We start from the raw sequence: 18,606 nt of genomic DNA, 5'->3' as shown, positions 1-18,606 counted from the left end.
TCCCTGAAAGCCTGGACCCAATGGCTTTCTATTTACTAGAACACACATTTGTCCTTTAGCAAAGCAAACAGACATATCAATAGTAAGGTTTGGTAAACAATAAAGGATTATCAGGTTAGGGGATTGCCTTCAGCCATTCATCCAGCAGCAAGGTAATATAATGCTGATTTTCAGCCCTAGCTGAATATCAAAGTCCATTAGCCCTCTAACGGATTTCGCATAATTATGCTAACTACTTGTTGGTCTTAGCCTCTGGCAAATTAGGTTGATTGTATCTTCATTATACCATTTACTGTGATCAACTAAGCCTCCAACTTTCTGCTAACTAGTGAGTTAGAAATTTAAGTATATTCTTTTTTCTTTCCAAGAATAATTTTATAAGAAAAAAAACATGTGACAAAATCAAGCACCCATTTATGATATAAACTCTCAGCAAAGTAGAAATAGAGGGAACATAGCTCTACATAATAAAGGCCAGTTATGACAAACCCAAGCTAACATTATACTCAACAGTGAAAAGTTAAAAGCATTTTCCTTAAGATCTCAAACAAGACAAGAATGTCCACTTTCACCATTATTATTCAGCATGGTACTAGAAGTCTTAGTGACAGCAATCAGACAAGAAAAAGAAAGAAAAGGCATCAAAATTGGAAAGAAAGAAATAAAACTGTCATCATTTGCAGATGACATGATGTTCTATATAGACAAGCCTAAAAAATTCACCTAAAAGTATTAAAATTGAGAAATTCATTTAGAAAAGTAGCAGAATACTGTTATGCCCAGAATTCAAGATCCCCAAGATACCACGCCAGGGAGCCAGTCCGATGCAAAAGCAGAAGGTCCTTTATTGAGTTAGCTAACCCGACCCGGGCCTCCAGTCGACGCAGCGACCGGAAAACCGAGTGATATCCATGGGAAAATCAGGGCTTTAATAGTGAGGGGAGGGGGCTAGCTGTGGGCCCTTCGGATTGGCCAGGCGCCAAGTCGGGTCTTGTTGCACAGGATGTGGTCATCTCTATGGCGCGAACATCCCTTGCTTGTCATTGGCTAGTTCAAAGAAATCCCGGGCGTGGCCAGCAGGGGCCTGGGCTTCCGGGAAGAAGGCACTCTTCTGAGCACATGGTCTCTGTCCCAACATGGAGGATCCAGGGTAAGATGGAGGGCATAGCCCTCGCCCTTTCATTCCCCCCTTGTCTTGGAACTTCCGTCTCAATCATGAGACGGACTGCACTTTTATTTCACCGTTTTATACACTTAACAAATGGTCCGGTGGAAGGGAAAGAAACCATTTTAGCTTTAACAACTTCTATTGAAATAGGATTTTTCTTCTTAAAATTCCTCCATGGCTATTAAAAAGCCAAATCAAGATAAATTTATTTACTGTCCTGATGTTTGCATAAACACAACAAGAATGGTAACTGACTATCTTTGCTGGAATTTCATGGTTGAACCTTAATGTGCCCCGTAGGGCCAGGAAGCCAAGCCATCCAGATGCCATCAGGCCTGCCTGCAGTATCTGCTGAGTTAGGTGAATCCCTCACCTGTAGCAACTCCACCTGAGCCCACGCTCCAGGCTTTAAGGCCCATCTCAGTAGCCCTCCTACTCGTTGCGGCCCAGAGTGTGTGGGGGTTTCGCAGGGATGCAGAGGCATCTTTACTGCTCCCCTTCTACTCTTACCAACCGCCAGTGATGGTAGGGCATGGGCCTGACGCTCCAGCGCCAGCCATCTTCAGGGCTCCCAGGCAGGACACCAGGCTTTCTTCGTGGCATTCTTAGTGGCTTCAAGTCTTTAGAGCTCAGATAGGGCTCTTCAAAACATGATACTCCAGTCAAAGTTTTCCGTTAATAAAACCACTATTAGGAACCAGTCTTACTGAATCTATGCAAAGAAATGTACTTACTTAGCATTGCCAGATTTTGGAGGAATTACATAAGGAGAAAAAACATACTGATTTACTCTAAGATTTTCTGACTTTCCTTGCTAATTTCTTTTCATGGATTTAAAACAAAACAGTAATTGTTGGTATAAAACCTTCTTTCTATGCATAACCATGCCTCAGACTTTCTAGTCTAAACAGGCTTTTTCCAGCTTTACTACCCCTGACATGGGCATGGTCACGCAGGCCTGCAAGACAGTATTACAGGCTGTCAACTGTTAGCTGTCTCTCAATAGAGACCAAAATCTGATGGGCACCCTTCCCTGCCCAGTTGGGCACCTGCCCCCTTGGCAGCTAGGCACCCTTTACTTTTGGGGGTCACCCCACACAGCTCCCTTCCAGGACAGCCAACATACATTCAAACCTGCAAAGGAATCAAAGGTTAATATAACATATCAATACAATGAAACATAATATTGGCATCATGGCCGCTTCAGGTAGCCAAATATTCTACTAAACATGTGATTCTATAAATGGTCCTTGTCTTTTTGGAGCCATGTCCATGAAGATGCAGGCATTATCTAAGTGTATTACACAGTATTGTGGGGGCTCCTGGTGACAGGAGCGATCGCGAGTCATGTTACCGGAATCAGGCAGGTCAAGCACTCCGTAGCTTGAGCTTGAGCAGGTTGGGTTGATCTCTATTGATCGATGCTCCATTTGGTGATGAAGTCTTTCCGGATGGACCCAGGTTGTGATGCCGTCTACCTTGAGAGCGGTGGGGGTCGTCAGCCCCATAATGTAGGGATCCTTCCAACGTGCCTCTAGGGTCTCCCGGTGGTGCCTTCTGATGTAGACCCAATCTCCTGGTCTGTGCTGATGAGGAGGAGTTGGGGTTGGGCTGGTCTCATAGATGGCGCGGAGGCGTGGCCAAATGTCCTCGTGCGCCCTCTGGAGCCCTCTCAAGGAAAGAGATAGTTAAAGAAAAGCGACCCAGTCCTCGCCAGTCTCTGAGTCAGATTCCTCCTCTCTTGGAGAACTTCAAAGTCCTGATGGCTTCTAGGTAACCCTGTTTATCAGTTACAGCGCTCTGCTTTCTTGCCTTTCTACCAGTTCCCTTTGTGGCAGAGCAGCAACCAGGCCTCTTTGAAGGGAGTGCGCTAGAAGGGGTACCAGCCCCTCCTTTGCTAGCAGCAACAGGTACCAAACCCTTTCAGTACATTTGACCAGCTTCATTCCTGCCCACCTTTACAGATTCTAAGGCCCATTGTTTTCCTTTAACCAGCAAGCTAAATGACACTGCCCTGTATTATTTAATTCAGCACAGGCAGGGGGAAGGGCCCATGGAATCTCTGCCCTGAGGAACTGTGAGCCTCACCTTTAAATGTCCCAATCAGACTAGAAAAGCCGTAAATACCTTTTAAATCTACCCTAGAATTCCAAAATTCCAACCTAGCGCAGAATATACTTCCACACTTACATGAACAAATAATTATACCCAAGTAGACATATAAACACCAAATAAACATCCATACTTACATCCTTTCAGTGAACAAATACTTTTACAGTCTTGGGATCTTGAGCAGACAGGAACAGATGGGGAGGGCTTCCTTTCTCACATCCTAGGACAGGACTTTTGACCTATGTCTCATCCAGATAGAAACGGTCCACATTTATATCACAAAATACCAACAAATCAGTTTCAGTTGTGTAGCCAGTCTGAGTTTTGACTTCTCTCTGGAAGTCTCAGAGATGGTGAATACCATCTAGAAGCTATTAATCCATTCACACAGTCCCCCAAAAGTTAAAGAGGAAGGAAAGAATCATTCAATGTCACTCAAGAGGATTTCGGCGAAACAACAAAATTGACAGATTAAACACATTGGAAAACCAAGGCCAGAAGTACCCTCTGACGTTTCAGGGGTACCAAGGAAGGAGAAGTTAGGCCACAACCAGCCCTTCTTACAATCCACCATTAGTGACCAGTCCCAGCTCACTGGTCTACCATCCATTTAACATTTCTTTTTTCCTCCTATCACACCAAGGCCATGCTTTCCAGGTAGCTAGAACTTTTAGCCTTAATTTTTAGGTGATTAGCACTAGTTAAACAATTTTAAACAACAAAGATACATATTTAAGTAAACATATTATCTAGAACCTAGGTTAAACTTAGGCATATCCTGGGTCTCCCAAATACTGAGTTGGCAAGGTAACTGGAGCCCTTTAAGATCAGTATGAAACCACAGTTTTTACCTGAAAGACTTTGACATAACCTTTAATTGTCCTTAGTTTAAGGAAAGCAGTGTTTTCTAGATTTCATTTTTCAATACTTAACCAACAGATTTAATTCTGTCTTCTAGATTTTTCATGAGGCAAATTACTTTTTACTTTCAAGCGGCTCTGGAGAACCACATTCGAGCCTTGCAAGACAGGTTTTTGGCCTCCCTGGTCTTTTCAGATGTAAATTGACCACATTCTTTAAGATTTTGCTGCAGGCAGGAGGTGACTATCTCCTCCCTCCATTAAGAAAAGCTTTCTTAATTAACAAAGGACCAGTTTTTTGTTTTTTTTTTGTTTTTTTTTTTCCCTTTGGAAAAACTGTTCTTTATTATGGATTAGTCTTGGGATTTATCCTGCACTTTTGAAAGGAGACGCTAGCTTAAAACCCTATCCAAAATCGGACGGTGCGCACATTAGTTTTAAGCCAGCTTTTCTCCCTACACGTGCACAGAAATCCCAGACGCATTTACCTGGGGAGGGGGTGACCTGTTTCCACAGACCCTCACTCAGGCAGCCTCCGACTGCCACACAAAGGAGGGGTGAGAGCAGTCCCCCCTCCCTCCACATTCATACACTTTCATCAGACATTCATTCAGAGTTTAAACAATCTATTCAACTCCTAACAACTTCCCCATTCCTGAGGGAGCTCTAAAGCCTCCCCCAATCTCCTTGAAATTATTAATCCAGCAAGTCTACAAAATAAAACGGAAACACAAACAACTAAAGGGCCCAAAGAAATACAGCCTTCCAACTCCATGGAAGCAAAAAACAAAGACAAAAAACAAAACAAACCCAAAGCCAGACGTTGGCTGCGCGCCAACCAGCAGGAGCGACCCGCCTTTTCTCAGATTGAGGGGTTTCTACAGACCTTCCGACTCCGCGGAAGCAAAATTTCCCCTCTTCAGATGGAGGATCGGGGCGCCCCCCGACTCCTCCTGCCTGTCTCAGATTAAGGGGCTTCCTACAGACCTTCCGACTCCGCGGAAGCAAAGCTATACCCCTTCAGACGGAGGATCGAGGCGTCCCTCGGCTCCTCCCACCTGTTGATCCCGTGCATCCACGGGATCATTATTACAGGCATTTACAGGCATTTACAGATTTCAGAAGTGAGCTCACACCAAAACACACGACACACACAAAACACGACCTACCGCGGTCAGTCAGGCCCTCCGGACTGGGAGTCCCATCGATGGTGTTGGGGATCCCGGACGAGCCCCCAAAATGTTATGCCCAGAATTCAAGATCCCCAAGATACCACGCCAGGGAGCCAGTCCGATGCAAAAGCAGAAGGTCCTTTATTGAGTTAGCTAACCCGACCCGGGCCTCCAGTCGACGCAGCGACCGGAAAACCGAGTGATATCCATGGGAAAATCAGGGCTTTAATAGTGAGGGGAGGGGGCTAGCTGTGGGCCCTTCGGATTGGCCAGGCGCCAAGTCGGGTCTTGTTGCACAGGATGTGGTCATCTCTATGGCGCGAACATCCCTTGCTTGTCATTGGCTAGTTCAAAGAAATCCCGGGCGTGGCCAGCAGGGGCCTGGGCTTCCGGGAAGAAGGCACTCTTCTGAGCACATGGTCTCTGTCCCAACATGGAGGATCCAGGGTAAGATGGAGGGCATAGCCCTCGCCCTTTCAATACAAAATTAATATTCAGAAATTGGTTGCATTTTTACACCAATAATAAACTATCAGAGAAGTTAAGAAAACAATCCAATTTATAATTGAATAAAAGAATACCTAAGAATAAATTTAACAAATGAAGTACAATACTCAGAAAATTATAAAACATTGAAGAAAGGTACTGAAGAAGATACAAATAAATGGAAGCATAAACCTTGCTCATGGATAGGAAAATTAACATTGTTAAAATGTTCATACTACCCCAAACAATCTATATATTCAATGCAATCCCTGTCAAAATACCAATGACATTTTTCATAAAAATAGAACAATCTTAAAATTTGTATGGAACCACAAAAAACAACAATATCCAAATAGTTAAAGCAATCTTGAGAAAGAAGAATATGAAACCATACTACAAGGTCATAGTAATCAAAACAACATGGTACTGGCATAAGCACACACACAGATCGATGGAACGATATAGATGGTCCAAAAATAAACCCATGACTATGTGATCAATTAATCTGACAAATGAGGCAAGAATATACAATGGGGTAAAAACAGTCTTTTGAATGAATGGTGTTAGGAAAATTGAACAGATGCATGTAAAACTAACAAACACATGAAACAAGACCACTTTCTTACACTAGATATAGGAATAACCTCAAAATGAATCAAAGAGTTAAATGTCAGAGCTGAAACCATAAAAATCCTAGAAGAAAACATGGTAGTAAACTATTTGACATTGTTCTTAATTATATATATATATATAAAATAAAGATATTTGAATATATCTTTTATGACAAGGGAAACAATAGAAAAAATTAACAAATGGGACTATATCAAATGAAAGCAATCAACAAAACAAAATGATAACCTACTATATGGGAATATACTTGTCAATGATACATCTGATACGGGGTTAACATCCAAAATACTTAAAGAATTCATACAATTTAACACACACACACACACACACACACACACACACACACACACACAAACACACACACACCACAGATAATCTGATTTAAAAATGGGTAGAGGACCTGAATAGACATTTCTCCAAAGAGGACATACAGATGGCCAATAGACATTGGAAAAATACTCAATGTAACTAGTCATCAGAAAAATGCAAATTAAATCACAATGAGATACTACCTCACACCTGTCAGAATGGCTATCTATATATTTAAAAGCCTAAGTGACCGTCTAACCATTCGAACCGGTAGCTATGACACCCAATGATCACCAAGGGGCAGACATTCTGACTAGTAGCTATGATGTGCACTGACCACGAGGGGGCAGAGGCTCAACACAGGAGCTGCTGAGCTGCGGTGACTTGGCAGCTGCGGTTCTTGGGTGACACACCCGGAACCAGAGAGTAAGGAGCCTGATTCCGGGTGCATCACCTGAGTACCACCCTCTTGCAATCTGGGACCCTCGGGGGATGTCAGAAAGCTTGTTAAGGCCTGATCCCCCCAGGCCAGGATGAGGGTCCCTACCAGTGCATGAATCTGTGCACCAGGCCTCTAGTCATTAATAAATCAACAAACAACATGTGTTGGTGAGGATGTGGAGAAAAGGGAACCCTCATGCACTGTTGGTGGAAATGCAGATTGGTGCAGCCATTGTGTAAAGCAGTATGGAGTCACCTCAAAAAATAAATATGGAACTACTATAGGATGCAGCAATCCCACTTCTGGGTATTTATCTGAAAAAAAAATCCAAAACATTAATTCAAAAATATATATGCACCCCTATGTTCTTCACAGCATTATTTACAATAACCAAGATATAGAAGTAACCCAAGTGTCCACTGATACATGACTGGATAAAGAAAAGGTGTACATATATGCAATGGAATATTATTCCACCTAAAAAAATGAAATTCTACCATTTGTGACAACATGAATGGATCTAGAGCAGTGGTTCTCAACCTTCTGGCCCTTTAAATACAGTTCTTCATGCTGTGACCCAAGCATAAAATGATTTTCGTTGCTACTTCATAACTGTAATGTTGCTACTGTTATAAATCATAATGTAAATATCTGATATGCAGGATGGTCTTAGGCGACCCCTGTGAAAGGGTCGTTCAACCGCCAAAGGGGTCGCGACCCACAGGTTGAGAACCGCTGATCTAGAGGCTACTATGGTAAGTGAAATAAATGAGATAAAGACAAATACCATATGATTTCACTTATATATGGAATCTAAAAAGACAAAATAAATGAATAAACAAAACAGAAACAAACTCATAGATACAGAGAACAAACTAATAGTATCTAGAAGGGAGGAGGCTGGGTGAAAAAGGTGAAGGGATTAAGATGTACTAATTAGTAGTTACAAAATAGTCACAGGTATGTAAAGTATAGCATAGGGAATATAGTCAATAATATTATAATAACTATGTGGGGTCCCAGGTGGGTACTAGACTTATCAGGGGAATCACTTTATAAGTTATGTTGTACCCTTGAAATTAATATAATATTGAATGTCAATTTAATTAAAAAATAGAGATTAATTCATAAGAAGTGATCTGTGTATCCAACTGAATCACATCAAAGGAACAAAATGTCCAATTGTCCCACTGATTAGAGAGTTCAAATATTGTCAGCCTGATCCATACATTGTAAAATTCTCCACCAACCTTCCACCTAATGGTTTTTTGCAGCTACTGGTGATGGTTGTTTTGATACATTATTTCTTTAGGGATTGCAAATTGTGATTTTCTAATTGGAGTTTATTCCTGAATTCATGAGCTATTTTCTTATCAAACAAAACTTTCCTTTGCAAACTAAAGGATTGCCCTGAAATAGAGTCCTTAAAAGGAAGGTAAGGAATATGCTTGATTCTTAACCTTTATCAACCATTTTTTTCATAAATATTGAATTGGTTCTAGCAAATAGAAAAGGAAACCCTGCTCCCTTTGGAATGCCATCCAGAAATGGAGTTTTTTTTCAATCCACAACTGCCATTACTTTTCTCAGTGTTTGAATTACCCCTTCCTTGACCAGTGGAGCTGCCTCCATTGACATTTTCCATTTGTTTGTTTTCATCAGGTGCCCAAGGACCTTAATAGCTTTGTTGTGATCAATCACAAGATATCCCAGGCTCATCTTGTCGATTTCCAACTCCAGACCTGGAATCCATTATTTCTCCTAGGAACCTTTGTTCATTTTAATGGAAATTGAAATTCAGTTCTCATGATCTGGTTACTATAGTATATTTGTTTTTAGTTGAGTTTTGTTTTGTTTTGTTGTGATACTGATCGTAAGCTTTTCAGTTACAAAGAAATGAAATTCTTTTAGAAAAAAATTATCAGTTTTTACAGAAATTTCCACTTCAAATGAATGCTGACAGATTTCATATTTAAGGATTGCTTCTTCTCCTGAGAGGGTTTCATTATGTGAAATATCTACAAGTTGCCAAAGTCAAATCTATCAAACAAACAAAAATCTACCTCTCTTTCTAAGAAACTATTTTTATTTGCTTTAGGTTTATTCTCCCACTGCTGCTTTTTGATAGTATAAGGAAAGACATATATGTGCCCCTATTACTGTTTTTCTTACACACCTTAAATTGCGTACTATTCACACTTTTATCACTATAATAAACAGCCTCTAAATTGGGCCCCAAAGATCCTCACCTCTTGGTATGATGTCTCATGTAATTCCTCCTTTTGAGTGTGAGCTAGACTTTTTGATTGACATCTAGTAAAGAGAATGGCAGAGGTGATGGAGTGTCCCTCCTAGATTAGGTTACACTGCATATCCTAAAACTTATTTGTTGTAGAACAAGCATGATCATCAGAGCAAGAGACAATATAACTTCCATGAGCTTTAGTTTTGCATAATTAACAAAGGTAAATATCAATAATTTAGATATGTCTATCAACATCAGGTAGTGTCCATCACATAGTTGATATAAAATGTGTCCATTGTCTTCTTCTGTTTTAAAGAATTGCTTTGGCTGAAACCGGTTTGGCTCAGTGGATAGAGCGTCGGCCTGCGGACTGAAAGGTCCCAGGTTCGATTCCGGTCAAGGGCATGTACCTGGGTTGCGGGCACATCCCCAGTAGGAGATGTGCAGGAGGCAGCTAATCGATGTTTCTCTCTCATCGATGTTTCTAACTCTCTATCTCTCTCCCTTCCTCTCTGTAAAAAAATCAATAAAATATATTTAAAAAAAAAAGAATTGCTTTGGTATAAGGGTTTATCTTCTCCATATTTCTAGGAACATTATATCTTGAATTGCAATCAGTGTCATCCACATGTATTCCTGCTATCATTATTTTTAAACTCAGAGAAACAATAAATTGTTATATTTAAGAACTCATTTACTTCAATCTAATGACCAATCCAAATATATATATTATTGAATAAACAAGGTGTATTACTAATTATGATCAAAATGGTTTTTCTAGCTGATTCACAGATACTGTATACCCAGGTCTTTTAATATTGTGTATATAGTATTTACCAACATTTGTATAATAACTAAAACACTTAATATTGTATTGTACAGCTACCTTATTTTCAAAATGACAGTGTATCTAACAGAGAGGTAACTTGAAAGTCAATAAAGACTATGGGATTCTGTAAGGTATAATTGAGGGAATTTTTGATATTAAGTTTCTTTGGTAAGATTAAAGTGGGTATTCAATACAAACAAAATGTTCCAAATAATCTATATATATAAAAGCCTAATATGCAAATTGTCCCCATAGGAGTTTGACTGGGAGACCCATCGCTCACTATGATTTGTGCTGAACACCAGGGGGTGGCGTGGAATGAAGGAAGGCCCCAGCCGGCAGCCGACAGCTCGGGAAGGGAGGCTCCGGCCTGCAGCCGGAAGGCCCCGATCGGCCCTGATCGCTGGCCAGGCCTAGGGACCCTACCCATGCACTAATTACGTGCACTGGGCCTCTAGTTGGTATAATAATCAGGTGACAATTGAATGAATGAAAACAGTATAACCTTAACACACATTATAAATGTAAATCACATTATCTATAACTTTAATTATTACAAACCATTTGAAAACTATTTAGAAGATAGAAGAAAAAGAACTTTTACTTCACCAAAGACTGCACTTAACTCTCTAATAGCAGACTTAGACAAATATAGATATCTTCATGTTATTGGTGAAGAAAATATTCAACATATCCAGTATGAGTCTCTGAACATAGCTTGCTCACTAAATAAATAGAAACCATTACTAAATTAAAGTATGAAAAGCAACTTGTGGAGGGCACTTACAACACATTTTTTTAAATAAAGAGAATATTGATTCTAAATAAAGAGAAGACATTATACAGTAGAGTTGGATGAATTAAGGAAAGAATGAAATAAAAAGATGGAAGCTTAGAACTTCCATCAGAAAAGAAAAAGTCAGTATCATCAAAAAAACCAAACCAAAACAAAACCCAAATCATTGAGAAGTTTATACTTAAAGAGCGTTAAAAAAGTAAGTAGGAAAATACAGTGATAGGAATTCCCCCCCCCCCCCCAAGTATGTATCCTAACATATACTGAGGCTGAATGACAGGCTATCTGGCTGAATGAGTCATAGGAGATTTTATAGACCACAGCATGAGGACCAGACAAGGCTCTGGGTCAGTCATGACTCACAGAGGTAATTTCTCATCAAGGTTTCACAAACCCCACCGAGTCATTGGTGTCTTCCTTCTCCAGTCCCTTCATTACAATAGTAATTCGTATAGCTCCAAGAGGCAGAAAGGATGTCAGAGCTTATCATGCTCCTATTCCCTGAACTTTAAATATCAGTTGGAGCCGGTTTCTTGCGGAACACAGGTAAGCATCAGGTGCATTCCATGACATTTAATTTAGGCAACAGAAATAAAAAACGTCTGTGGAACTGTCTGACTATTCAAAATATTCTGAATTTATACCATAATATCAGATTCATGGCAGATAATTAGGGAAAGAACAAATTCAGTTTTCTGCTTTCTTGAGTTCACTTCAGTGCTGTTTGAATAGTAGATTCCCTTATGATGAGCTTTAGGTCTTAATCATATCAGTTCTCTGAAAATGATAGGAGGTTAAAAATAGTCTATATAGAAAGATGAAAGATAAAATAAAAGGCGAGGAATGGCAAAAAGGGGAATCATTTTAAAGATAAAAAGAACTGATGCCAAAAATGATGACTTTAAAAGTAAAAATTTGAACTGTTTCACTAAATATGTCATATTTTATATCTTATAAGCCCACAATATATCCATGAAACATTTGTAACTCGAATATGATTATATTCTAGGTAACATCTCAATTTAAAAAAAGTATAACATTATATGGCATGAAACTATCAAGTTTCAATAAACCTGCAAACATCAGACAAAAATAAACAGCATTTTACAAAAGACAGTGACAAAAGTATACATTAATAGTAAAATACTTAATAAATTCAAACCACTTATTTTTTTGACAGCTACACTAATAAAAGACTGTTTGGATCAAAGAAGTAATTGAATTTCAATAGATTATTTTAAATATATAATGAAGGGACACTATATAAAAATATTATGGGCCATATATTCAAAGCTTTACTGAGATGTAAATCCATGGTTGTAAATTACATCATTGTTAAAAAATAATGTGATATGGCCCAGGTTAGGTGGCTCAGTTGGTTGGAGCATTATTCCATAGACTAAAAGCATTGCAGGTTCGATTCCTGATCCGGGCATATATCTAAGTTTCTGGTTCAATTCCTGAAACCTATGTTGGGGTGGGTACAGGAGGCAACTGATAGATGTTTCTCTGTTATATCAATGTTTCTCTCTTTCCCTTCCTCTCTCTCTCTAAAATCAATAAACATATCCTTGGGTGAGGATTTTAACAATATTAACAAAAAATAATAATATGACATGTAACATATAGTGTTTATTGTGTGTCAGAAATTCTTCTGAGCATTTTTTATACATTAACTCATTTAATCCTTACAGAAGCCCTGCAAGGTATCGTCTCCTTTCTGTTGGAGAATCTAAGGTGTGGAGGGGTTAAGAAACTGGCTTCAAATACAGCTCTTATGTAATTCAGCTGTCTGACTTTTGAGCTTGTAATTTTTAATGTTGTAATTTTCTTTCTCAAAAATAGAAATAAAGAAACTAATTACTCAACTAGAATACATTTTAAGTTAAGGAAAATAGAAGGATTATTATACCAAATTAAAGAAAGGTACTTGTAAAAAATATAACTAATTAGCAAAGTTGATAAATCTAAGAGTTTATGTTCTGAAAATGCTGATCTAATCATCAAAAGAAGGTAAATTATAAATAAAATTAGACATAAGCAAAATACATAAATAAAAAGAAAATAGGAGTGTATAGAACATTATGCTGGACAATTTAATAAATGGAAAACATTTTCTTAAAGATTATTCATTCAAATTGTTAATTAATACAGCAATTATACCCTGGTGCTACCTAGGAACCAGGACTACAGCTCTGAATAAGACAAACCACACTGAGATATCACCTCACCCCTGTTAAAATAGCTCTGTCTAAAGTAGCTAATAGCTAAAGGTAAGAAACAAGTATTGGTGAGGATAAGGAGAAAAGGAATGCTTTTGCACTGTTGGTGGGTATGTAAATTGGTGCAGTCACTATGGAAAACAGAATGGAGGTTTCTCAAAAATAGAAGGTGGAACTGATATCTGCACCTCCATGTTCACGGCAGCATTATTTACAATAGCCAAGATATGGAAACAAACGACCCTCCATTTTAATTGCTGCATTACTTACAACTAGAGGCCTGGTGCACAAAATTCATGCCTGGGTAGGGTCCCTAGGCCTGGCTGGTGATCAAGGCCAATCAGAGCCATCTGGCTGTTGGTTGGGGCCTTCCTTCTGGCTGCTGGCTGGGACCTCCCTTCATTTCATGCCACACCCTGGTGGTCAGTGCATGTCATAGCGAGTGATCGGTTTCCCAGTCAAACTCCCATGGGACAATTTGCATATTAGGCTTTTATATACTAGTATATAGATAGCCAAGATATGGAAACAACCTATCCACAACAACTGATGGATAAGTGAGTAAAGAAGATGATTGATATATATATACACTATTCAGCCAGAAAAAGGATGCAATCTTGTAATTTGCAACAGCATGCCTCAAGTGTATAACGATCACTAAAATTTCATAGTACAAGTGCCTATGGTCCTAAATCAAGCAGAGCCCAGGGCTCCTGGATTGTAGAGACCGATGTTGGCCTTCAGGACTGCACTTTTCAGTTTAGCTGCAGTCCAACTATTATGTGATAATTATTTGACTGATATAACAAACCACTTAATGGATATCTCATTCCGCATAGTGTCCAGACTAACCTTTTTAATGTATTTTCCTAGTCTTGCTGGGCCACACCATCTCCCCCGTTTATTTTTCCTTCAGTTATTCATTTATTCATTCAGCAAATCCTTATGGAGCACTTATAGCAAAGCAGGCTGTTCTAGACACTGTAGAAACTATAGGGTTGAGATAGACAAGAATTTCTGCCTTCAAGGAACTGGTATCTTAGTGAGAAAAAAAGTAATTAAGATGTGTAATGTTTTACATAGTGAAAAGCCCAAATTTAACTCTAAACAGAAAGAGGCAGAGCTTTCAAAACATTTCTTCCAATATCTTTAGAGGGTGGCTAGACAGTTCTTGCTGGAGACATGAAGTAAGTTCTATTACTCAGCGACAGACAGGAAGTTAGACTTGGAGAGATTAAATAGCTGAGGGTAGAATACATGGATTCTGACTCTTGTGAAGACTTTAAAAAAGACATATTTTCTTGAGTTTTATTGATTTCATGCCAAAGAATTTAAGCTTAAAAGGATAGGGAGAAAGAGGTCTGATATATCTGTAATACTAGTAGAAAGCAGGAAAATCTTGTCTGTCAAGGAATAAAGAAAATCAATAGGAGGAAGTCTCAGCAGTTCCTGGGAGAAATTATTGTAAAATGCATCAGAAATCATGTTCATGGCTTGGCATGGCACAACATATGGACCAGAGACAACACAAATTTGAGATTAAAATCTAAATTGACAACACAATCACGTAGGTATCCGTGAGTCCTGAGACCTTAAGTATGGGCCTGTAGAAATGTGCTTTGTTCAAAAGGAACATGTCTGGCAGGAAAATGTGCCAGTTATTGATGACCATGTAGAGGAATGTGTCTGACTATGCACACATTCACGGGCCTAAGAATAGAAGCATGGTTGACTGTGTGTGCATGAAGAGAGATGTGAAGAAACAAAGAAATGGGGAGTTGGAAAGAGTTAGGGATAGAAAGAGAGGGAGAGAGAGAGGAAAAGATGGAGAGATTACAGGAGAGAGTAAAGGGGGAGAAACAGGAAGAGAAAGTTTGAGAAGAGGAGATGGGAAGGGAGAGAGGGAAAGGAGAAAAAGAAGAAGGCAGGGAAGAGAAAAGGGGAAGAGAAAAGGGGAAGAGAGGAGGGGACAGACAGACAATGAGAGAGAAAAGAATAGATGATGATGTAAACAGACGATGAGTTTCCAATAACAAACTGTGATATGGAAGGGTATACAGTATATATTTTTAAATTTATCTTTATTGCTGAGAGTATTACAGAAACTCCTCATCACCCCTCCCCCCAAAAGGAAGGCTATATTTTAAAGATTTGTTTGGATGAATTCCTTTACTGAAGGAAGAATTATAATGATCCTCAAGTATTAGAGTGGATGTTTGAAAAAGAGATTGGAGTTTTCTGGGTTTAAAGAATAAAACTGAGAGAGAGAGATGGGAAGGTACAAAAAGGGATTTCCCACTCAATTTACTACAGCCATTTACAGTTTGTGCTATTCAGAAACAGCCTATAATATCTCCTGAGACAGCATTTTTCTACCACTAGAAGATTCAAGAAGGAAGCGACTCTCCTGACTGTTAATGGAGAAATGCACACATTTATCAGGTGGTTGTTTGAGATGCTGCTAAAATCACCTACAGCCGTGGGTTTATGAAACCTCTTATAAAATCAAAGACATTTCACATGGATTTCTCGAATCTCTCTGATTATTTTGTATCTTCATTCATCTTACTTGGCAGGTGTTCCCTTGTGCAAAGGTCCCTTCTGCTTGGCTGAGCTTTCTTCTCCATCTGTGCTCCCCATTTATCCTCTTCATTCTCCCCATCATTCCTCAACCTATCCCTATGAATTCATCTTATTCAACCAAAAATGTACTGGCTTCCACTGCCTTTTTAAAAAAAATATATTTTTATTGATTTCATAAAGGAAGGGAAAGGGAGAGAGAGAGATAGAAACATCAATGATGAGAGAGAATCATTGATTAGCTGCCTCCTGCACGCACCCTACTGGGGATTGAGCCTGCAACCCAGGCATGTGCCCTTGACTGGAACTGAACCCAGGACCCCTCAGACCACAGGCCAATGTTCTCACCCCTGAGCCAAACCAGCTAGGCCTGGCTTCCATTGCCTTTTAAAGCATTCTCTGAGACAGGCCACTATCTTGAGGGAGGAAGAGAAGAACTTGAATTTGGGTATTGTAGGGGAGAGTTTTTAAAAAGAGCCATAAAAAACTAGCTTGCTAGGATGAAAGGGGAATGAATGAAGAGCAGGAAAAATTGGCAAATATCTACTTCAGAAGTGCGCCACAATTGACAGTTGTTACTACTACTGTATTATGTAGTAGGTAGTAGAATGTAATACTGCCCATGTCTGTGTGCTTGGGCTCTGTCCTCCCTACACGGATACTCACATTATGTCTTTATTAATATCAGGTTGTCACATCCCTGACCCAGTGCCAGGTTTTGCCACAGCCCTAGGGTATGACTGTCACTTAATTCTTAGCTGATGGCACACACTTCTAATCCACAGCATGTTGCCTTGTTATTGTCACACTAACTGCTCCTCAGCATTTTAGCTCGTACCAGCAGCTGGAGGCCCAGATCTCTAACCAACAACCTTTACTGTCGCCTCAAGCTCTTTCTTTCTCAGTGTTCTTAGTCCTCTTCTTCCTTTCATTAGTTTTGCTGCCAGCTCTGTCCACTTCCATAGAGCAAGGAATGAACCTAACATCACTTCCCGGAGGAGATGAGGTAGAAAAGTCATCTTTTGCTCTGCGATTGCTGGGATGAGCCACTGAGATAACTGAACCCACCTGACCCCTGGTGCACATGTGAATGGTACTTTTGTACACCTTCTTCAGGGGTGAGGGAAATATTCAAATCCATGGCTGTGCTTTCCTAGACCACTTATTTTTTTGTGATGTCATGAAGTTCATTGCCCTCTGCAAAATTCTCCAGTAGCGCTTCATTGTTTCAAAATAACTTTTAAATATAAAAGCAATATAAGTGTGTGGCATGGATGTTTGAAACCAGCCAAGAGGAAGTTCATTAGCTCTTGCACATCTGGGAAAACTTCAGAGAAGTGCATGTGACATGAATTGTGACACAGGCACCAACTTCTGGGGTCAAGTTTGTATGGTCAGAGCAGAGGTTTGAAATTGAAGATGTCAGCGCAGACTATTAACCAGCTAGGACAATATAAGTGGAAAGTTTGGTGGTGGTGATGGTGGGGAGGGGGGAGTTATATACCTTCTTCCTATTATATTTTTCAATGTCTTTAAATTTTTAATATTTATAAATGAATTCTTTGCATTTTAATTAGCACCTCGACTCTTCTATCACATAATAGGGATTCCATAAACATTTACTTAATTGAATCTTTTTTTCAGTGACTACTATAGAGGCATTCAACATTTAAGCACTTGTGTGAGGATAATTCTCATGCTAGAGGCATTAAATTAGAGTGGGAAAAAACGTAGTGCTTTAATGTCGCTAAATAATTAAGTGTGCTCTGAAGGTTGTTTCTGAAAGCCATTACTGCTTTCTTTAAGAGAGCAGTAAATTGTGAATGCATTTAGCCTTGTTGTTCTTCCAAATAAAAATATGATAAAAAGGAGTAAGGCATTTTGTCTTTTAGTTTATAATAGTGAAAATTTGTCCTTTGATTAGAGTCAATATGGAAAAATAAATTCTAAATGACACCTTTTTTTAAAAAAAAAAAAAGAAAGAAAAATTGTCTCCACAATATACTTTCTATGTAAGTCTTGCTCTACAAGAAATGGAAGAGTCACATTTATTAAGATAAAGTACATTAGAACATGCGTGAGGAAGTGGCAGGGGAGAGAAGGTGGGGTTATTAAACTGAGAGTTCAGGAGAATTCCTGAAAGAAAGGCAGATGCTCTCAGATTGGAGAAAAAATTGTCAAGTGTTTATACTCACATCAGTACTCAAATGTTGGGCCATTTCAATTCACTGTCCCTGAGTTGGTACTCTCCCAATCTATCTAAAGCCTCTTAAATCAGGATCCACTTCCCCAAAGGCAGTGTGACAAAGTCAAGATATTTATCATGGCAAAAATATTTGGATGTAGGAAATTTCTCATAATAGCCTTCAAATCATGTGTTTGACCATATTGGATGACAAACATTATTCCTGTAAACTTTAATGTACTCATCTTTATTTACTATAAATGCATAATAAAAGTATTTTCATACAGCGGGGGCATATATGTTGAATAAAAGTTCTGGGACCAAGATTTAAGAAGAAAAATGAACTAGCTTTGTTTCATATCTCTGTGAGCCTGTGAAAAGTGCTGTGTGCAGAAAGCAATAGAAAGACATATTATCAAGCAAATAATGCACTTTTTAGGATAAGCTATATTGATTATTCTCTGAAGAATAAAGGAGGAAATTATGTGCCCAAATGAAGAAAATCTGGAGATATTTTGAATGGAAAATACATGCAAAGAAACTATAACTGTAAATTCACTGAACAAATAA

This window comes from Myotis daubentonii, chromosome 8 (genome assembly GCF_963259705.1).
Source record: "Myotis daubentonii chromosome 8, mMyoDau2.1, whole genome shotgun sequence".
In the NCBI taxonomy this organism is placed as follows: Eukaryota; Metazoa; Chordata; class Mammalia; order Chiroptera; family Vespertilionidae; genus Myotis; species Myotis daubentonii.
Note: the sequence above shows the minus strand (reverse complement) of the source record.